The 24213-nt window shown below is 44.1% G+C and overlaps 1 pseudogene; it reads left to right on the forward strand.

The window, feature by feature from the left end:
- Positions 1-19823, forward strand: part of LOC105516374 — a 67474-nt pseudogene extending 47651 nt beyond the window's left edge.
- Positions 19824-24213: the final 4390 nt, after the last annotated feature.

The following is a 24213-nucleotide window of genomic DNA, read 5'->3' on the forward strand; positions in this document are numbered from 1 at the left end:
TGACATGCATTTGTTGAATGACTGGTACACCCATCTTATTACATGCTGGAGATCCATAGCCTCCGTGCTCTGGATCTTGAGGCCAAGTACATCCTTCCATTTCACACACCATGCTGGCAGTCTCATCGTGCCACACGTTTGGGCATATTTCTAGACTTGTCTGAACATCTGAAGAAAGAAAACCATTTGGAATATGTACATTAAATTATCATAATAAGAGCTGCAAGGCAGTGCCTTAATTTAATTCTTCCTGGTATGTTAAATCCTGTTTTCTTCTTCATTTTGCAGTTGAAGAAATTGAGCCTTAAACATGAAAACAAACTGGCAGAGGCCACACCATGACAGGTGACAGCTGGGATTTGAGCCCAGGCAGCCAAATGCCATGCAACCCACTCTCCTAAACCCTGTGTGCACCAAGTCATTCCTCAAACGCTGAAGAGCTGTATATGGTAAAGAAGATTGGAAGGTGGAGGTAACACATTGCAAAGTGTCTCATCTTACAGACTATTTCACTGTGACATTTCTTTACAGAGATTTGATTGTGCCAAGCTAGCTTCTTAAAGGCCAGGGAGAAGAGACACTTTAGGTTGATTTATCAGGTGTCTCAGCCACTGAACACCAAGTAGAAATGAAAATAAAGCAACTTGAAAGGCAAAGTGGTATTGGCCAGAAAATGAAGTCCATTTCGACAATTTCTCCAATGCACTGCTTTGAAGAACTCCTCTATTTTGTAAAGTGAGTCAGTCTCCTCGTTTTGTGTCCTGGTGTAGTCTGTGAACAACCCAGTTCCTATCATTCCTTTCCCTGACTGTTTCCCTTGTTATAGGGTAGCAATGGGTACCTCCTCCGAGTCAGTTTCTTGTGGGTAATAACGTGTTCAAATGGACCGATAACAATAGATGAAAAAACCAACACCAGGGTCACCATTAATTAAAAATCAAACCAACAAAATAAACCAGAACAATCTGTTTTCCTTTGAAGCAAGGGCAGTCTTAGTCACTTACACAGCAGTTTCAGAGATAGAAACTGTAGTTATTACCCTCAGAAAACTGGCTCGCAAACACTTAGGAAGTGCACAATCTCATTAATTCTACGTATCGAACACACTCTGTAGACACTGAGCAAACCACAAATGCATTTTACTGCCTCCTATTAAATTTAATGTCAGAATTCTGCAGATTAGATTATGAAATACTCTTTTGTTTCTCCCTCAGGGTAATTTTGTACATTGGGGAAGATAAACATTACGGTAGACACATCCTTGTCTCTATGCACAAACTGGTTTTAGCCACAGTGGGTTCACCTGCATCCATGGACTTAATGTCCGTCTTTCCTCAACTTAAAAAAATGTGAGTAGCCATTGCTTTCCTTGCCTTTGTGCAGCACCTTTGCCTATAACCTCGACGGCAGTGATGTTTACGATACATCATCCACTCTGCCTTGGGGGTTAATAGAGTGACCTCCATTGGGAAACAATGAGGTGATGGAGAGGATGACGATAGAGTTCGGTGGTTACCACCAGGGTGGATTATTTTCTGTCTTCCACAGCTGTCAGCAAATGCACCCCTGCCTCATGGACTTTGGATGTGGTCATTCACTGACCAAGAGAATGAAGGTCAAGTAACAGTGGGCTGATTACAAGTGGAGGTGTTAGGAGACGCTCCTGGGGATTGCCACCTGCCAGCCCCCGGAGTGTCTTTCGCCAGAAAAGCTGCAGATGCCAGTGGCAGCTCCTTCAGCCTGGATTCTGAAAAGAGAAGTCTCACAGAGCTGAGCTGAACCCAGGAGCACAGGAGAGTCCTGCCGGGCTGCAGGAGACCCACAGCCTCAAGTAAAATGAGCAATCAATCAATCAATCAATCAATATTTTTGTAAGCCACTGAGACCTGGGAGGCTCAGTGTTTATTCTATAGTAATGGCTGGTGGGTGTGATCACTCGTAATGACAGAGAACTTACCACAAACTCTTTGTTCTAAGCACTTTATATCAATTGTATGATTTAATCTTAACAGTAACTACATGTGTTGAAATTATTAGTATCCACATCTTACACATGGGGAAACTGAGGCACAGACCATCCACATAATTGGTCCAAGGGCACTGGCTGGCATGTGGCAGCACCAGGACTTGAATCCTGGCAGCATAAACTTGATGGGCAGGACTGGCTTATACAATGGAGCGTGTGATTCTCACATCAGTCTTACGGTGTACGTGGGACAGGTTCCCTCAATGTTGCTGAAGAGGAAAGAGGTTCAGAGAACATCAGGTCCTCAACTTTAGCATCAGAGGGTAATGTAGCACCAGGTCTCCCTTCCTCCTCCGTTACCCCTCAGTCTGTTCTCAACGTAGCAGAAGTGAGTCAGTGGAAACTGAAGTCACGTCATGTCTGCTCCTAACCTGCCACAGCTGCCATCTCATTCAGAGTAAAGACAACATCCTCACCAAGACCCACAAGGACAGCCATCATCCTTCCTCTTCCCTGCTCTGACCTCACTTGTTCCTCCTCACCCCCTGGAGGTGGTGCCTGGCTCCCTCCCTCACCTCCCAGGGGCAGTGCCTGGCTCCCTCCCTCACCTCCCAGAGGCATGCCTGGCTCCCTCCTTAGCCCCTGAAGATGGTGCATTGCTCCCTCCCTCACCTGCCAGAGGTAGTGCCTGACTCCACCCTCACCTCCAGGAGATAGCACATGCTCCCTCATTCACCTCCTGGAGATAAAACATGGCTCCTCTCTCACCTCCTAGAGATAGCACATGGCTCCTCCCTCACCTCCTAGAGATAGTACATGGCTCCTCCCTCCCCTCCAGTAGATAGTACATGGCTCCCTCATTCACCTCCTGGAGATAAAACATGGCTCCTCTCTCACCTCCTAGAGATAGCACATGGCTCCTCCTTCACCTCCTAGAGATAGCACATGGCCCCTTTCTCACCTCCTAGAGATAGTACATGGCTCCTCCCGTACCTCCAGGAGATAGTGCATGGCTCCTCTCTCGCCTCCTAGAGATAGTACATGGCTCCTCTCTCATCTCCTAGAGATAGCACATGGCTCCTCCCTCACCTCCTAGACATAGTACATGGCTCCTCCCTCACCTCCAGTAGATAGTACATGGCTCCTCCCTCACCTCTAGTAGATAATACATGGCTCCTCCCTCACCTCCAGTAGATAGTACATGGCTCCTCCCTCACCTCTAGTAGATAGTACATGGCTCCTCCCTCACCTCCAGTAGATAGTAAATGGCTCCTCCCTCACCTCCTGGAGGTGGTGCCTGGCTCCTTCCTCGTGACCTGAAGGTCATTGCTCACCTCCTGACTGCAGTGTCTTGACCACCAGCCCTGCTCGTCTCCCTCCCCGATCTCAGCTCCTCCTCATCTCCCTCCCTAGTCTCAGCTCCAACTCGTCTCCCTCCCTGGTCTCAGCTTCTCCAGGGCACTTGTTGTTTCATGAACCTTTCTGCTTCCTGGTATCAATGCTTCCTGCTATCAATGCTTCCTGCTTTATTCTCAGTGTCTCTTCTGGAGAGTCAGCCTCATGAGTGTAGATGCCCATCTCAGTCACTGCTGTATCCCCAGCACCCAAATGCACCTGGCACACTGGAGGGTGGACTGGAGATGAGAATCCATGTGCCCAGACTCCTGGCTCAGTTCTCTTTCTATTCTGAATGATAAATATCCCACAGTAGTTCATGAGCTCAGGATAAGATCTGCACAGAGAAAACATACTGATGGACTGCCAGGCATCAGCGATTTGTAAACTTTATAGGTTATTGTGACAATGACCTACAAGCTGGTTTTATCATGGCCATTTGTAAAGGAGGCAATGGAAGTTCAAAGAGGTGAAGCCACTGGTGTAAAGCCACACAGCAGTGCAGCCAGCTTGGAAGTTGATTGGAGCTATATTATTATTATAGATCAAGACCAGTACCCAGATGAGAAACCCCTGCTGGTGATCATACCCGTTATTGTCACTCCAAACAACTCCACTTATGGAGGGACCCTCTGAGTTGAAGTGGGTGCCGGAAGGTGGTAGGTGGTGGTGGGGGGATGGGGTCAGGTGTGAGTTCCACCCCTGACTAATAAAAGAGGGTAAACAGGCCCAGGAGCTTCCGAACATGCAGACGTTGTGCTTATGTCAACCCTTGATTAAGAAATAAATGTACTCTATTTTTTTAAAATCCAAACAGTAAATATCTCAAGTTCAAAGAATAACCTAAGACCTTGACTTCATAGTAAAACATAATGTATTTGTTTTCCTGAGAGAAGATTGATTTTTTTTGGTCAGAAAATAGAAGAAATACAATGGAAGAAAATTGATGAATTATATAAAGGTGGCTTTAAAGCTTTTTGCAACGTCAAACTATCCACAGTTTGGTGAGATTGCTGCTATAACATATGACTGCTTGGGCCGGAATGGGCATGAGTCACAAATGGAAGCTTGTTTTGTTCCCACGTTGGACTGTGGACCCCTCAGCTGACATTAACGATGGCAGTGTTTATTGTTATCATCTGGAGACAGGACCACACAAGGTGGAGAGAGGAAAAATAAAAATAAAAATGAAAACAACGACAACAACAAAAACCTTATTTTTTCCAAAATGCTTTTAGGAAGCTGTTTCTTATGCCTCAGACTCCTCGAATCTCATGCAGGATGCAATTTCTTTGATATTGACCAACTCCACTTGCCTCTTAGAGGAAATGATGTGAGTAAAGTAACAGAAATTCACATGAAGGTATTGAACGTTGCTTCTGGGTCATCTTCAGATACATATTTAGGCAGAGAAAGGGAGGCCAGATAGTCTTATCTGCATATGAGTTGGGTAAGTGTTGTATTTACTCATTCTTCCTCTAAACAAATATTCTTAAATAAGTTGTATTGGGTACATTTGAGGTTTACAGGTTTGCAACATGTTGCTATGGGATATATACAAAGAGTAAAATGGTTTCTAGAGTGAAGTCTGTGTACATATCTCTCATCTCACAGTTAGTTTTTCTGTGACAAAAGCAGCTGCATTTTACTTATTTAACAAAAACCTTAACATAATACATTGTATTAAGCTCATTAGCAAACGTTTTTGAGTGCCAACTCTGGGACAGTCATTGTTTTAGACATTGGGAATATGATGTTAAAATAGCACACACGGTTCCTGCCCCCAAGAAGCTTATATAATATTATGTGTATTTGTGGGATGGGGCGGGTGGGTGGGGCGAGGGGAAGAGGACGAGAATGCAAAGAACCAGTGAAGGAGAATATAGCAGGTCAGGTAGGTTAAAGTATTATGGGACTATAACACCGAAGGCACATGGCAAGTATCTATTAGTGGCAACTGTATTTGAAAAGAAAATATATGCATGGGTCTCACTGATAAGCTGATGTTTGAGCTTGAACCTAAAAGAAATGAGCATGGAGGGCTTGGGTCCTGGGGGAAAGGAATATCCCGGGGAGAGATAGCAGCAAAAGCAAAGGCCCTAATCAGGGAGTGTACCTGACCTATTTGGGATAGAGCCATAAGGACAGCATGCACCCAATACCTCAAACAAGAGTTGGCACCAGGGCGGCTGGTGGTGATGAGGTCCAGAGCTCTGAGCTCTGAGTAAGGGACTCATATCGTGATGGCTTGGACCATGCTGTAAGGAGCAGCTGTGATAAATGCAGTTGTCAGTGTTGCCGGCCGGCCGTGGGTCCCCCTTCCTGACAGCCCATGCCATGTTTGCCCACACTCATTGGCCAGAACTAGCTAATGGCTTTGCTCAAAGACAAGACCTAGAATTATGTTTCTACTGTGTGTCCAAGAAGAGGGAAATCTGAAAATATTTGGCAAGCAGGTGTAATGGCTTCCGTATCACAGATGCATACAGAAGTATTTCTTTATTGTCAGGTATGAACAATCAAAAACATTTGGAAGTCATTATCTAGAGAAATAATGTAGCAATTCCAGCTAGGTAATTTTGCAGTCAGATGATGATATTTGGCATTTCTGCAATGATTGCTGTTAACTTCGAGGCATTTTAAAGCGACCTTTAATCTATTGCCTGAATTGGCAGCAGAGAGGGTGAACTTCTTAAAGCCACATCAAGATTAAAAATGCATCCCAAGCGATGGATGTGTGTTCCTTCCTTGTCAGCTACCCGTGTATTCACCACTTTGTATATTTCTCTGGCATTGAGCAGGCAGAAATGTTCCATTTATTCTTTCCTGTCTTCCCCTTGCCCTACTCTCTTAATGTTCAGGCTCAGAAATAATAAGACAGCTGCCTTTCCTGGCATAGAGAACTAATAGTGACAGATTCTTTACACATGCAAATATATCCTGAGCTACACTTTATAAATATAAGATGCTAGATGATAATGAATTTAATGTTTTAAGTATCATGCCTAATTTAATGACTTATCAGTTTCTGGTGGTTCAGAAATCAACACACTTTCATTCTATTGGATAAATACTAATCAGGTTGCAGTGATACATGGTAATGAATTAGGTCTCAGGGAAAGATGAGATTCCCTTTGTTACCTGTGGTTGAAGCTTGTGTCATTCTTGAGGCCAACTTAGAATCCAGCCCGCCACAGCATGCCTCTTGTTACTGCTGGGTGAAAATCAAAGCAGTTGAAAACAGCCTTCTTTGGCTCAGAGCTATAGTCCAATGCCAGACATGGATAATTGGATAAACAGCCAGATTTAAATATGAGCAAATAATAGAAGGTAGTTCAGGATTGTTTGCCATTAAAGATTTTCTGTGTCTCAATGGGAAGTGCACATTTCTCCTTGTGAGCAGAGTCTGACCCGTGAATTTCTCTCTGTGTGTGTACAGGTGTGTGCAGGTGCACTCACACGTGCCAATTCAGTAGAATTGTCAACATTTTAATCCTCATCCCAATCCTCTGAAACAGGCTTTTTCATTATCTGCATGTTTAGAGGTGGAGGGAGGCAGGATTTACAGAGGTAGCTTTTCTGCTTGCCCACATTCACTCAGAGAAGGAATGAGCTGAAATCAAATCAGATCTGTCAGCCACCAAGACATCCTGACGCCTCTGCAAAGATCACAGTGTTAGAGTCGGCAGGTATCCAGACAGAAGCAGGAAAGGGGAGCCCCTAAAAAAGGGAGGTCTGGAAAATCTCATGTCCCAGGATCACCTGAAGCAGGTATGGTAGATAAAAGCAGAGAGGAGGGGAAATACCTAGGCAGAAAGGAACGTCTGTTCAGGTGCCCAGTATTCACCCACTCTGCAGTTAACCTGTCAGAATGCAGCCAGATGCATGCTGATAAGAAGGAAAACAAGAAAGTCCTCAGAAAAAACCTGGCACCAAAGTCCAAATTCGAACAGAGACAGAAATTCCGAGGAGAGAATGCAGGTGCAATAAGTACAGATTTAACCATTGTATGACCTTCCTGGGGTGGCGATCATGAGCAATGCAGCCGTTAGGTAGGATTCCTGTTCAGTGTAGCCCGCCTATGCCACATCAATGAACAGCAAGGGAGGGTCCCACCGGCCTGGGGAGGGAACGAAGTAGGGAAAACTCAGGGACTTAAGGCAGGTGCAGGAAAACTGGACAAAGAAAATAGGTGGAAACTTAAGACAGCGGCAGGAACTTCAAAACAGATTCCCACTGGCTGGGCACGGTGGCTCACACCTGTAATCCCAGCACTTTGGGAGGCCAAAGCGGGTGGATCACCTGAGGTCAGGAGTTCGAGACCAGCCTGGCCAACATGGTGAAACCCCATCTCTACTCAAAATACAAAAATTAGCCTGGCATGGTGGCGCATGCCTGTTGTCCCAGCTACTTAGGAGGCTGAGGCAGGAGAATTGCTTGAACCCAGGAAGTGGAGGTTGCAGTGAGCCGAGATGACTGCACTCCAGCCTGGGAGACAGAGTAAGACTGTCTCAAAAAAAAAAAAGAAAAAAAAAATGACCCAACAGACATAAAACCCCAACACAGAACTCTCATGCTGCTGCTGGCACCCTCACTTCAGCAGCCCACTCTGCCATATCCTTCCAGAGTGTACTGTCTCTCTCTAAATAAGCTCTCTGCTCTCTATTTTCCTTCAATATGTTCTCTTTGTGGCTAAATCAGTCGCTTGGCAGAATACTTTCTTCCAGGTTGGACAAGAACTGGGATATCTGCTCTCCCCAGCAACAACAGGACTGTTGAACTCATTCACGGCAGAAGGTACTCTCGGGAACTGTCAAGGGTGGTATTTCTTTTCCCTCCTTGCTCTATACCAGGCTCAAGTCTATGGCAGAGTTTTCCTGGCAAGAGAAGCCTCCAAGCTCTGTCCCATGCTGCTGCTTTCACCCAGTGCCTTATTTGGTGTGTCTCTGCACGCTCTTCCTCAGAGAATCAGATGACAATGGGAGGGTTTTAGGAGCTCCAAAGCCCAGGGAGATACCATCACATCAGTGGTTTCAGCACCTTCTATTTCTCAGCAAATAGGAAAAAAAATCCTAAAAGAAAAATTTGTACTGAAAATACAATAACTGAAATTAAATATTCAGTAAGTGTGCTCAATAGAAGAATAGAGATGACAGAAGAAAAGTCAATGAATACAAAAGAAAATCCAGTGTGAAGTACAGAGAAAAACAAAGAATACATATTTTTTAATCAATAGAGCCTCATGACCTGTGGGGCAACATCAACAGTTTCAAAATGTGCATAATTGGAGTCATAGAAAGACTAGATATATAAACTGAGCCAGAACAAAACTGCTTAAAAACTCATGGCCAAGACATCCTATATTGGTTAATAGAAATGAATTCATAGATTCCAGGAGTTTAAGTAGAAAGAATTTAAAGGAAACCTCACCCAAACACGTGATCTTAAAACTGCTGAATCCCAAAGACAAAGAGACAATCCATCAAAAAAGTAGCCAGAGAAAATGACACGTTGGGTAAAGTACGACGTGGCTGATGGCAGATTTCTCATCAGAAACCACGGCAGCCAGAAGACAGTGGAAAGACCCTGTTAAAGTGATAATGAGGAGGAAGCAAAACAAAAGAAAAACAGACTGAATGTCCTGGCTCATGCCTGTGCTCCCGACACCTTGGCAGGCTGAGGAAGAATGATCACTTGAGCCTGGAGGTCAAGGCTGCAGTGAGCAATGATGGTACCATTTCACTCCAGTCTGAGAGACAAAGTGAGACCCTGTCTCTAAAAACAAAAATAAAAACAAACAAAAGTACCTTCAATTCAAAGTCAGATCCTCAGTAAAAGTATACTTCAGAAATAAGAAAAAAATAAAGACATTTTCATGTGAGGGAAAGTTAAGGAATTTTCATCGATAAAGCCATGCACTGTGAAAAATGCAATTAGAAATTTAAGTGGTGAGATAAGTCTGAATATATCCGGACATCTAACCTAGCTAGAGAATTTTCTTTTTAATCTAAAATGCTAAATTTAGGCCTTCATTATGGCATGATCTGGACCCCGATTCTGCTCACAACTACCCTGAAGTGATAAACCAATGGGAGTATTTGGATTCTGCTTTCTGTTTGCAGCAGAGAGTTACTGAGCAGAGATGTGGGTTGACAGATGGAAACAGGATAGCAGTAAGTATAATACAACAGTAGGATTTTTTGAGCTTCTGGCATGTGATGGACACTTGGCTGCGTACGTGTGATGGTGTGCAATCTTTACAGCACCCCTTTGGTAAGTGTTGTTATTGACTCTCTGTCACAGACGAGGGTTCTGGAGGTGGGGAGAGATGATAACTAGCATGGCGCCACTTTGCAAAGGCAGTAGGAGATTAGGACTCCAAATCAGATCTAGTCATTGAGGCTGTGGAACTTCTACATGAGGCTACAGAAAAAAAAAAAAAAAAATAGAACCCCCTCCTCCCCACACACATAAACACACACACAGCATCTGAAAGGGATACACATTTGGGTACACAGCTTCTGAACACCTTTATTTGGGCCAGGTGCAAATCCCCATTTTTAGACCTCAAAGATTAAAAGACAGTTATTTGGAGCAGGAGTTGGTCAACTACAGCCTATGGCTAAACCCAGTTTGCTGTTTGGCTATTTATTAAGAAAGTGTTTGTGGAGCTGAACCACTGGCATTTGTTCATGGCCGCTTACATTCTACAGCAGCAGAGATGGGGAATTGTAACAGACACCTGTGGCCCACAGAGTCTAAACTTACTCCACGGATCTTTGCAAAAGATGTGTGTGGAGCCCTCACTTATAGAAATCTGAAGCAAGGTATAGCAAAACTGAAGACTGTGGAAACTCTGTCTCCCTCTCTTGGACTGTTGTCTCCCAAGGCATCTATGCTTCGTGGAACAATCTAATACTGGAAAATATTTTATTTTCTGTTTTTCAGTGTAAGAAAATGATGTACAGAGACTCAAAGCTTCCTTTACGCCTGTCTCCACAGTTGTCCGTGTTACTGGCAAAAGTGCATGCTTGTTAGTACTCACAACACAGAACTGATGACCAGGGCTTTTCCTATGTTCTTTTGATACTAAGAGAATTAATGTGGAAAATATCTGTGGTCAAACACTGTGTGCATAGCCATGTTTGGTTGATTTCTATTAATTCCATTCATAAATCATAGATTAAAGCGGAAGCAAAAGCAGCGATGAGAGAATAGCGAATTAGCAGTTTACCCCTGCGTTGTTAAAATCTCATCCATTCCCAAGGTGGCACCTTTCTCTCTGTCTCTCTTTGTATGAAGTTTCCTCTCAGATCCCCAGTTGCTCAAAACCAAAGGGAGCTTGATATCCCTGCTCTTGAAACGCAGGTGTCATGTCATGAGGAAGACAGTGGAGAGACCCACATGAAGAGGAAGTGGTCCCTGGTCAGTGTCCAGGCTGAGCTCCCAGAAATAGCCAGCACTAACTTGCCCGCTATGTAAGTGAGCCATCCTGCATGCAGAACCATTGAGCCATCCCATCTGACCCTATGTGGACAGAGCCTCTACAACTGCAATACTGGATACAGGACAGTCACCTCTCCCTTCACCCCCTGCTTCCTGTTTACTATTTATCTGGGTCAATAATGTTTGCTTATGTCTTGTTTATAATGAGGAGAAGACTCCAATTGTGGCAAAATACGTTCCCGTCAAAAATGAACCCATTGTGCAGATGTTTGAAGATCCAGAAACTACAAGACAGATGAAGCTAATCAAAGATTCCGGGTACTGATGGCCACCTGGCCGACAAGCTTGGTTTCCGACAGGAGTATTTAAAATCACTATAGGCAAGCAAAGCTCCAGTGTGAACACGGCAAGCACATTGGAGCAGAGGCATGACTTAAAATGCAGAGAAAATATGACCCCTGGGACCCCTGGAATTTCTTTTTGCTAATTGATGAAAAAGGCAAGATGTCAACTTTGTTAAGATGTAATTTAAATGGGATAAAGTGTTCAGCTTGAGTGTACAGGTTGATGGGTTTGGACAAATGCATGTGTCAGTGTAACTATTGCTCCAATGAAAGTCTAGCACATTTCCTTCAGCTCGGCTAGTTCCCTCTTGCCCTTCACAATGACCCAATCGCCCTGACTCCACAGGCAATGATCAGATTTCCTCACTTTCATAGATTGCCTTTGCCTGTTCTGGAACTCCATGTTATTGAGGTCAAACACCACTTAAACTTTCCTGTCTGGCTTCTTTCAGGCAACACAATGCTTTTGAGGTCCAGCTATTGAACACATCAGGGCCCTGCTGCTTTCTTACTGATGAATTAAATTACATGCATGTATCTCAGCGTCTTCATGCAAGAACATGCAAAATGGATTGGGTCATTTCCAGCTTGTGTGTAGGTTTCATTATTATACATAAAGTTTTAAAAAATCAAAGTGAATAAATCATTCATCAAGAGTCAAATAGGTGAGATCAGGAGTTCGAGACCAGCCTGGCCAACGTAGTGAAACTCCGTCTCTACCAAAAATACAAAAATTAGCCTGGTGGCGGGTGCCTGTAATCCCAGCTACTGGGGTGGCTGAGGCAGAAGAATCATTTGAACCCAAGAGGCAGAGGTTACAGTGAGCTGAGATCACACCACTGCACTCCAGCTTGGGTAACAGAGCAAGAATCAGTCTAAAAAAAAAAAAAGTCAACTAGGACTTTTCTACAGTTATGTCCAGGATCTGTCCAGATATATTCAAATACAGTGTTGTGAGCTACAGAGGTAGGGCTGGAGTCACTATGTACTGACCCATAATCCCAGGTATTATGCATCTGCAATTTCTGACTTAATATCTTAATTAATCCTCCTTGTATTGCTGTGAGGTTCACAGTCACCCCCATGAAAACAGATGCAATCATTTTCTACATAGAACTGGGCTCCAGTGCCATGTCAGGGACGGGGCCCACCTTTCCCAGTGTCCTGTCTGCAGGATGTCCAAGCCCAACTCAGAACATTCCTTTCTATCTTCAAACAGTCTCTCTGATCCTTTTTAGGGGAAAGCATTCCAGAAGAGACTTCTGCAGTTGAGGTTTTCATTTCCTCACCTCTCATTATTCTTCACCCCAGAGTAACCTGGCTTCTAGTTTGGCCAGTCGCTGATATGGTTGTGATAAAGTCACCAAGGACCTATATGCTGCTAAGATACAATTGATTTTTCAGCAGACCTCAATCTGCCTCCCTCATGGAAGCTCTGCTGCTGCTTCTGTCTCTTCATTCACAGCCTTCTTTGTCCTTCTTCCTCCACTGGACACCGTAGACCTATTCTGTAGCCCCAGAGCTTGACTAGAGGCCTCTTTTTTTGCACTCTCATTTAATACAGAGCTGAGGCCTGTGTCTTCCCTTCTATCACTAAGAGTTGTGTGGCTGGGCAAGTTGCTTCTCTGAGCTCCAGTTTCCTTATTTGTTAAGCATTGATCACAATAGCACCAAATCCAAAGAATCATTGTGGAGAATAGTTTAGTTCATAGCACTGAACACGTCTATCAGTGTCTGGAGTATGGTGACTGTCCAGTACTATTAGTCATTATTTCATCCCACTCCTTTGATAACATAAATAAATTTAGGGAAGAGCGATCTAAGCAGAGGGGACAGAAAATGTCAGAGAAGACCCTGAAGTTGAGGGTAGGGACTAGCGAAGTGTGTTTGAAGAGGGGAAAGAAGGTCGGTATGGCTGGAGAAGACACACGAGGGGAAGTGGTGGGAGCAGCCAGGCGGTAATGAACAGTCAGCACACTCAGGGCCAGGTAGGAGAAGAGAGAGGTGAGGGCCTAGCATTTCTTTTCAGTCCATTGGGATGTCATTTGTGGGTTTTTATTAGGGAAATGTTATGGCCTTAGTTAAGTTTTAAAATGACCACTTTGAATACCTGGTGGCTTATGTTATGGGAGCTAGATTGGACACAGGGGGCCTGTTTGGAAGCTGTCCGGACTGATCCAGAATACAGGAGCAGTGCAGGTGGAGAGAGGGAGACAGAGCCAGTGTGCAGTTCCACAGTCCAGAAAAGGGTCTGCGCACTGCACAAGTATTTACAGAAAGTGACAGCCCCAGGCTCAGGCACTGCAAGGCAGGGAGGGTGGCCTCCTAAAGCCAAGCAGGGACACAGGCTTGGAGGCCGTCCTGTGCTCGATGCAGGGGTCAGACATTTAAGGTGCTTGGAAGGCTGGGGCTGAACTTGACTGTTTTATGTTTTGAGAGCAATGCCTTGCCCACTTTTATTTGTGTGTGTGTGTGTGGGGGGTGTCTGTCTGTGTATGTGTGTGTGTGTGTGAAATGCTACAAATGAACACCCTGATGGGCAAAGCAAAGTGGTAGAACTGTCATGAAGAATCCAACAAAACACTGATGTTCATTGTGCAAATTGACACATTGATTTGGGAGTCACTTTGCAGTCCCCATAGAAGCGTTAAATGCTCAGGCACTCAGAATCAGGACTTTCACGCTGAGGGACTCAGACGAAATGAACACAGTGTGATCTCAAGCTTGATGAACTACATTTGCACAGGAGGCAGGGCTAATTAGTTTTGAGGACTCTGAATTCTAATGAACCTTAGCTTAATTCTAATGAACCTTAGCTTAGTGGGGACGCAGCACTATGCTGTGCCTGAATTGGCATCTCCTTATGTCTTGGAGGTTCAGTTTTCTTGTCTGTAAAATGGGAACACTAATATGAATCATTCATAGGATTGCCGCATGAGTTCAATGAGGTTTTGCAAGGCAACACTTTGGCAGGTGTGCAGTAGAATCCACTTATGAAGGTGGCTCCATGTAGGCAGGGGCCATGATAGGCACCGTGGAACACACAGTGCCTGGTGCAGGGCTCTGGACAGAAGCACGTGTAGATGGCCGCGGCTGCACCCTGCATCCCCCGCCTCCTAAGATGACGCAGTCACCATGAGAGCACAACCAGCCACTTTCCTCAGAAGCCCTGAGCCTCCTTTATGGTCACCTCTGTTTATGCACACCTGAGTTTCTGGAACCTTCGCCTCTTCCTTGCTGGTGGAATACCTCCTCACAGAGGCCTGGGCTGTGCATCCTGAGAGATCACTGGAGGGGCTGGATGAGAAGAACCAAAAGTGCGGAAAAACGAAGTCCCAATGGAGTGACCCTGTTCAAAGGAAAATGAGAGAACGCAAACCCTCCTCTTTAAGCCACGGTTTCCCCTGGCAGTGCCACACCCCACAGAAATCCTGCATGCCGAGGGCGTGGCCCACTGAGCAGACTGCTGCGTCTCTGTGCTTGTCCTGCAGGGGGAGCTGGTGTGTAACCCAGCGCTCTGCCTCATGGCACATCTTCCCTTGCCTCATTTGCGTTTGCCCCCATCTTTGCTACCCTAGGCATGCAGCTCAGGGATCAAGCAGCAGCTCTGTGGATCCTCACCTGGGCTCTTCCTGGAGAACCCTGTGCCAGATGCACAGTATCAGGAGATGGTAGGATTGCATGGGCACTTGTGGAATGATGGAGTGGAATCTCAGGTGTGACTATGAGAGGCATCAGTGACAAGGTGAGTGTAAGATGGGGTTGGAGAGTGAGGGGGGGGAAGAGACCGCCTAGCCATGATCACAGCACAAAGACCCTGAGGCTGGAATGGATGGAGATCTGCACAGGTGTGAGCCAAGCTTAATGATGGAAAACAAAACGAGGGAAGGAGGGCAAACCCAATGATGGGATCCTTGAAACACGAGGCTTGGGTCCTCCCGGTCCTCCAGGTACTAGAATGAAGAGAATCAGAGTTCAGGAAGACACATGGAGCCTTCATGTAGATGAATACACTGGGAATGGTGGAGTCGAGAAAGCAGAAGAGGAGCTCTTGAGGGCGTGCAGAGGAGTGAGGGGTGGAGAGTACCCTGAGTTACCCTGAGTGGTGGCCATAGGAACACGGTTTTCCATAGATGCCCCAACACTGTTCCCGAGCACTGTCTCCTGTGAACCCTCCTGCAGAGTTTGCCTCTTCTCCCCAGTTACTAGCTGTTGACTGGACACATCTCTAGGATGGGTGTGGCCCTTTTCTGGAGACCCTGGGGAATCCAGAGAAATAAGAGCTGGGGTCCCAACCCCCCGTTTCCCGGGGAAAGGAGACTACTTACCGGCATGAGGCCTTTCAGGGCTGCCTCAAAGCATCCTGTACTGATGCACTGAGAGGTGGGCCACGGAATTTATGAGCAGGTCCCAGAAGGACAAATACTGCAGGAGTCAACCTATGAGAGGTCTCTGACATAGGGGAACTCCTAGAAGCAGAGAGAAGAATGGTAATTGCCAAGGCCTGAGGGAGGGGAGTGGGGAGTTGCTGTTCCATGGGTATAGAGTTTCAGTTATTTAAGATGAATACATTTAGAGATCTGCTAAAAACACTGTGCCTATAGTTAACAACACTGTATTTATCTCTATTCTTCTTCAGAGAAGGTTTCTCGACTCTAGCACTATTGACATTTGGAGTGGATGATTCTTTGTTGTGAGCGCTGCTCTGTGCAATGTAGCATGTTTAGCATCATGCTGGCTTCAACCCACTAGATGTCCTGCCTCCAGCTGGGAAAAAGAAAAATATATCTGAAATTGTCAAATGCTCGCTGAGGGGAGAAGATTGCACCAGATTAAGAACTGTGGTTTGGAGACATTTTGTCTTCCCAAATCGTTCATTAGAACTTTGCACTTCTTTGCCCTGAGAGCCATAGCACCTTTTTTGTTGGTCATAGAGAGCCATGTGATGCAGGGAAGGAGCCCACACTCTGCGCCCTCACATAGGCTTTGTGAATCTCTCACTCTCCTCTTCTCCAGGAGGTGAGAAACCTTCGCTGTTCATTTTTAGAAAAGAGGCCCCAGCCCAGAGCAGGATTGAGGGCCATGTGCAGAGATAAAGCACTAAGGTAGGCAGTGTTGAGGGAAGCAGGCAGCAACGCTCTGTCATTGCCATTGCGCTCCCACATGTGCAGAGCTCCTTAGACTGTGACTGAGGAATAGCTGTGGGGCATTGAACCTGCTGTGCCATGACTCTGGCCCAGTGATTAATGGGACCCCACGATCTGCACAGTTCACATGAGCAACATGCCTTCCATGGGGGTGTGACTCCTGATGGATGCATCTTGCTTTCTGAGGTGTGGGCTGGTCACCCTGGAGTTAATGAGGTGGTGATGCACAGCCTGACATTCCCATCATGGGACAAGACTCTGTCCTCATGAATGAAATGATTATTCATGTTTTGCTAATTATTAATTCAAATGTTAACTAGCACTGAACAGAAGCCTGTGCCATCTGGGGAGAAAAACTGTCTATTGCTGTTAGAGCAACAATCCTGTTTGGTTTACTAAATATATGTATACTTAGTATAATAATGTATATATAGCACTATGTAGATATGTGGTATAGTATATATATACTATTATACTATACTGTATATATAATACAGTTATGTATACTATACACACATGTTATATATATATACACACACTATATATGTAGTATAAATACAGTCATTCATATATTTATACACATACTGGCTTCTAGATATTGTGGTATTATACATCCCACACTCTGGAAGGGTTGTGATACTACAGAGACTCTTATCCCCTGTGGGTAGAATTGTAAATGGAAAGAGCTGGAAATTCCAGTCACAATCCAAGCTGGACACAACTCTCCTTGGGTGGTTCAAATAAAAAGACATTGAAATGGGCATGACTTAGAAAGATGCAGGTAGAACTGAAGGAACACCCGAGAGCTGGTGAGACACTCAGAGCCTAACAATAGAGGGAGACCATCACCATGCCTCGGGCTGCAGGGGCATGATGAGAAAAGAGCATCCCTGCAGCCATACAAGGTCAATGGTTAATATCTTTGTCAAGACCTAATTTGAAAGACCACTTCTCCAGCTTTAAAGGAAACTGTAAGTAGCTCTTCCCACCGGCTACATAATCCATTTACATGATCCATCAATCTGATCAGGAGTGCTTCAGTTTACATTTTGCTAAAAATGCAATGCCAAATGCTGTGGCTTACAACAATTCTTTAAAGAGTGGCTGATTAAAGTGCTTAGATTGGATGGATCATTCTTATACTGGGTGCAGATGTGCCACTCAAGCAGATAGTGGAGGGTTGGCAATCTGGGATATCCAAGACCTTCTTACTCACATGTCAAACTTTTAGTGCTGCTGGTAGGACTGCCCCAAGCCTCCTTCATGCGGCCACTCATCTTCTAGTGGGCTGGACCAGCTTCCAGGCATGGTGTTCTTGTTCTTAATTCTTGTTCTTGTTCTTTCTTGTTCTTGGGGCTGTGTCGTAACAGGATGAAGATGGAAACTGCAAGGTCTTGAGGCTCAGACTCTGGAGGTTGCACGATATCACCTCTGTTGCAACTCAGAGGACAGCTCAGACTCAAGAGTTAGGGAATAGACTCCACTCCTGGATGGAGCCGCATCAAAGTCATATCAGCATGGCAAAGAAGTGTGCGTACGGGGTGAGAGATTTGCTACCAGGAAGCTGATTACTGAAAGCAGTGAGTTTGGCCTCTATGGGGCATGAAGCTTCTCTCAGTTAGAAACCACTCTTGAGAATCAAATTCTTTGAGGTTTGTACTTCCTCCTGGGCATACCAACCTACTTTGCTGTCATAGAAAACTCTGTGGCTATATGCTGTCCTGGGTCTGAATGTGTAAGACACTCCTTGGATTATGCCTGAGTATAAATTATTCCCCATGTATGAATTTCAACCTGGTAGCATCAGCATAAAATACTTCCTGACAGGTGCTGTTTCTCCAGTATTAGGTGTTCTCTAGAGGTAATCTACTTCCTGGTCACACAGGTGTCTTCCCAATGTCCAAGCTACTCATCAGGAGAAAAAAAAAATATATATATATATATATATTTACATATGTACATGTGTATATATACGTACATAAAACATTACTGAAAATAGTTTATTTCTGAGTGTGTAAATAATCATATTTCCTAGAAGTCTGTTACTCCTTCAGCAGAAGATACTCCCTGAGCATGGACTACTTTTGTTGCTGTTTGTGATGTGTGTGTGTGTGTGTGTGTGTGTGTGTGTGTGTGTGTGTGTGTGGTTTCCTTGAAGGTTTATTTTACCCTTTTATTTTTAAACTCATGTATAATATAAATACAGAAGAGTACACATACAGGAAGTGTATGACATGCTTAATTTTCAACAAGGAGACACTTTGATTCCATTAGCACCGAAAGCAAGAAAAGAAATCAACGCACCTCTGAAACCCCCTTGTACCTGTTTTCATTCACTAACCCCCTCTGCAAGTAACTACTAATTTGATACATAAAAATATTGGTTAGTTTTGGTTATTTTAGAACTCATGCAAATGGAGCCACACAGCATACAGCCTTTTGTGTTGGTTTCTGCTACTCAACATGACTTTTGCAATAGGCATCCGTAATGTTGCATATATTTGCATTTCACTCATTTGCATTGCTGTTTTATTTCACTGTGAGAAAATGCCACCACTTATCTGTCCATTATATGCTTAATGAACCTTTGTGTGGTTTTCAGGTTCTGAGACATTCTAGTTCGCTTCCGTTGCTGGACATGTGCATGTATAATTTAGTATGCTATTTCCAGAGTATTAAAAATTCACTGGGAGAGTTCACTGCCAGGCTCATAAGCATAAATACTCCCTAGATACTTGCTACTTCTAGAGCACGATATATCCCTTGGCCTATGCTATTACTGGGATAATTAAGCCCAATAATAAGCTCTTGGATGTGCTGTTTTTGAATATAAGGTATGCCCTTGGTACATGATCCTTTCAGGAAATATAAGTCTACTCCTGAAAGTAAGCTCCTTCCTGAATATGCACCCTAATTCTGGGTCTCCATTTGAGTGACAGATAATCTATGGGTGTGTGCTGCTTTTTGGGCAAATAGGTTTCTTCCCAGACGTGAGACGCACCAGGGCAGAGGGTGAGGGAGTCTCTGGATGACCTTGGTGTCAGACACTTTCCCACTGGATACTGTCATTGGTGATATCTGTCAGACCATCTGCTGAATCTCATCCTCTGAAAGCTTACTGCTCTTGGGATTCACTCTTGCAATTCCTCACCTCCCAAAGAATGTTTGTTCTACAAGCATCTTTTTCATGTTATTCAGCACAGCAGAGGCCCTCTCAGGAAGATCCACACTTTATGCAGAAACAGATCTAATCCTTGCCTTGTTTTCCCTCAGCCCATGGGGCAGATGCCACTGCAGATGGGCACTCACATGGTTGGGCGATGGGGAGATAAACCATTCATCAGGCACCTTGACCATAGGACTACAGTTCAAGGTTCCCAGGAGAACCTTAATGAGCCATGGTCACTGGAAATCAATGATGATAATGATGATGATATGCTCTCTGTTAATGAGCATGAGAATTTCCCACCATATGTCAGCAGACAAATTGCATTTAGCAGCTTGTATGTGATCAGCATTTACTGAGGAGGAAATGTGTTCATCTAATATTTGGACTTGCAGTCTGACCATGATAAAAACTTCCTATTACTTAATTCCCATTTACAAACCCATATTTAGCGCATAGAATGGGATTCTGGGGGCACTGCTATTCATGTTGACATTTGGTGATAAGCACGATATCAATTCCAGTATTTTTCCTTGACTGGTATGACTGCTAGTATTGCCAGAAAAATAGTAAAGATAATTTATTTCGGCAGGACTCAGTCAACTATGACGTGAATTTGCTTTATACTCTTTTACTTTGGGCGTCTTTTTGTTGTCGTTGTTGTTTGAAACAGTGTCTTGCTCTGTTACTCAGGCTGGAGGATCTTGGCTCACTGCAACCTCTGCCTCCTAGGTCCAAGAGATTCTCATACCTTGGCCTCCCGAGTAGCTGGGAATACAAGCATGTACCACCACGCTCGGCGAATTTTTGTATTTTTTTGATCCACCTGCCTTGGTCTCCCGATGTGCTAGGATTACACGCATGAGCCACCATATCCGGTCGACTCTGGACTTCTTAATGGTGACTTATTTTCCTCGTGGTGACGAGAAAACTATAAATTGGGGGTCAGTATCTGACCCGGACCTATGCTGCTAACTTACTGTGTGAGCTCAGGCAGGTTGCAATTCTTCCCTGAGTTTTGATGTGCATGTGCTGGTGTGTTTGGACCACTCTACAAAGTTATTCTCATTAGTTCTCTAATCCCAAAGTGGATTCTCAGTTCTCACCTTCCTCTAACATGCATTGCATGTGGTGGAACCCTCCGCCTTCCTTGAAACACCTGGCTTCTAGACAGTCATGGGTTTCTGGCTTTCCGTCTGCCCCACTGGCAGCCCTCTCTCATTCACTCGACGTGATTGACTGCTCTTGTTGTCCCTGGCTTGTGGACTGGGTCAATGCTCAGTCCTTAGACTTGTCTCCCAGTCACATATTTATCCTTTTGGCAGCTTGTAGTATTCCACGACTTTACATGTCACCCGTTCTCTGAAGAGTCCTGAACATACATGCCCAGCTAGATTCTCCATCCTAAACTCACCTCAAACATTACATCACCGTTCCTGCAATTATAGCTGCCAATTCCACCACCACCCTCGTCTGTTCTGCCAACAGCCTTCTCCACGTATTCAGGTCTTCAATCTTGAGGTCATCCTTGGTGCTGCTTTCTCTCTCCCGCTATCCCAATCCATCAGGGACATTCATAGGCTCTACAATGAGAATGTATCTGAACACGGACCACTCTTCGCCGTTTCATGACCGCCACCCTGATCCAGGTCCCCATCCTCTCTCTTAGTTCATTCCATCAGCTTCCCCTCCGGAATCCCTCCTTCCGCTTGTGCCACCTACAGAAGCTGAAATAAGCATTTCAAATTACAATCTAGATGATGCCACTCTCTTCAAAGCCCTCTAATTAGTTCCCACCTCATTCAGAATAAAAAACAAAATCTTTACACCATCTGGCTCTCTCTCTCCTGTTTTCTTTCTTTCCTTCCTTCCCTCCATTCATTTGCTGCGCTCCAGCAGTGCTGCTCTGAGTGCTGTTCCTTGAACACGCCCCACAGCCTCCCTGCCCAGCACTTCCGCATGAGCTCTTCCCTCTTCCTGAGATGCCCCCCAACCCCATCCTGATCTAGTTTTGGGATTTTTTTTTTTTGTTTAAGTGTATTCTACTTTCTCAGTGAATCTCGCCCTATCCACTCTATCATTTCATCCCTCCACAAAGAATTCCTACTTCGCTTCCTGGATGCTGAGTTGACCATAGCACGCATCACTATCTGATCAGTTACATGCTTAACACACTTATGTGTTTACCACCTGAATGTCAGCTCCCGGTGGGCAGAAATGCTTTATCTGTTTTGTTTTCGACTTTATCCTAAAACGGTGCCTGACCCATAGCAGGTACACAAGAATGTGAGAATCACAGTAATTTGTGCTTATTGCTTGATGGGATTGAGGACCCTTCTGTCTTCCAAGTTATGTAACTGATGTTAAGAAGACATTTAGCTGAGACGGCAAAAATGCTAGAATATTAAATAAAATGAAGATAATTTCAGCCCAATAGCTGGCTGGATGACTTTGTACCTGTGAAAGAACAAGTGGTTTCACTGAGCTTTTTACAGAAATTCCTGTTGGCTGTCTCTGCTAGATTCCACCTCAAAGGTCACAAGTTGTAGGTCAGGGTCATAGCACTCACAGATGAATCCTGCAGAGTTTCCGTGGAACTGGCATCACATGATATTTCATTTCATACAACTGCATGTATGTAATTATGTATTGTGGCATTATTATACAGATAATAAATATATATGATACATCTAGTATATATTAACATATGATATACATTACATATAAAATATCATGTATCATTGATATAGAAATATAGAAATATATCTTTATACATATATATTAATATAAAATATATTCTACATATTAATATATATTGACCTCTTGTAGATGCCACCTGAAAGGTCTTAAATTATAGATCAGGGTTATAGCACTTAGAGCTGGATCCTGTAGAGCAGAAGAGTCCAATCTTTTGGCTTCCCAGGGCCACATTAGGAGAATTGTCTTGGGCAACACATAAAATACACTAACACTAACAGTAGCTGATGAGCTAAAAAGAAAAATTCCAAAAAATCTCATAATGCCTTAAGAAAGTTTACAGATTTGTGCTGGGGCACATTCAAAGCCATCCTGGGTCTCATGCAGGCCACAGGCTATGGTTTGGACAAGCTCACTCTAGAATTTTCATGGCAATGGCATCATATGATACCCAATTTCACATAATTGCATATATGTATATATATATATTATGGTGTCATTATATATTATTTATATATAATATAGATAACATGATATATGATGTATAACATATATTAATATTACTAGCTATGTCTATATTAATATATAAATGATATCTAATATATTAATGTATATTATATATTATTGCATTATTATGTATTATATATATAAACATAAAACATCACCACAATACATATACACACATGTGTTTACCTTCAAGGTTCCTGGCTCCTAACTCCCGTAGCCCTTATTAGTCTTTTCTTATGATGTTGGATATGTCAGGCCTCATGAGCAGACCTCAGTAAACAGACTCTCTCCAACCTTCTCCTGCCCTCTTTTCACCTGTCCCAAGGTAAAATTCTAATTGTCCTCTTCTTTTCCTATTGTGGTTCATAAAGACTGTCTCCAAAGAGGGTCCCACATTGTACCCTAAGGGAAGGAGTGCTGATCTCACCAGGCTTCCATCAAAACCCAAGAGGACTGGACTCAGGGAGCTTCCTGATAGCTGAACACATGGAGGTTCCTGGAGGGTGGCGCCCAAGCAGGGCATGGAAGCTCTCTATCCCTTCCCCCATACCTTGCCCTAGCATCTCTTCATCTTCATCCTTTGCAGTGTCCTTTATAATACACTGGTAGACATAGTATTTCTCTTGAGTCTTCTGAGTGGCTCCAGCAAATCAATGAAACCCAAAGAATGACTCACAGGGCTCCCAGCTTGAAGCTGATCTGTCAGGAGCTCTGGAGACCCAGACTTGTGACTCGTGGAAAGAAGCAGTGGTCTTGTGGGACTGAGTCCTCGACCTGTGGAATCTGACACTATCTCCAGGTCGACAGAGTTGGAATTTAATGACCGCTGTCTGGAAGTGTCCCATTTGGAGCCCAATCAAACAATAAGCATTAATTTATTCAATTCCAACATTTGTGCGTATCTACTATGGGTCAGGCACTATTCTAGGATGAAACAGAGACGTTGGGAGGTACCTAGCTGGTGTCCACTGCTTGTTGGTGGGGGAAAATAAAAACGACACATTTGGTTACAGAAGCCTCCTGTGTTGACTGAAGTGTGGTAGCAGAGGAAAAAGACGATTTGAGAGTTTTTCTACAACATGTTTGTATATGTATCCATATATTTAATAGAGACAGAGATTGAAAGAGAGTGCAATTAGTCATTTATATTTAGAAAAACATAAAACGACATTGGTTTTGGTGTGTGAAGTTTGTATGTTAAGGCCTTCATTCATTTAACAGATAGTTATTGAGCATCTATTGTGAGCCAAGCACTGTTTTAGGTATCAGGAATAGAGCAGTTAAACAGAGAGGCAAAATTATTGTCTTCAGAAGTCACACCCTAGTGGGGCAAAAAAGACCAAAAGCATATACAAAAAATAATAGCATAATATGATTTCAAAGGCTGATGGCTGCTAAGCATAAAATAAAGCAGGACTGTGAGGTAGAGAGTGAGGGATTGGGGTGAGGGCTTTGATCTGAAGAGTCAAGGCAGCTTCACTGTGGAGCATGGAGGGCAAGGAGCATGGTGAGCCAACGCTCTGAGCAGGAAATGAGCTTGGTGTG

The sequence above is a fragment of the Colobus angolensis genome, unplaced genomic scaffold (genome assembly GCF_000951035.1).
Source record: "Colobus angolensis palliatus isolate OR3802 unplaced genomic scaffold, Cang.pa_1.0 Scaffold28, whole genome shotgun sequence".
Lineage (NCBI taxonomy): Eukaryota > Metazoa > Chordata > Mammalia > Primates > Cercopithecidae > Colobus > Colobus angolensis.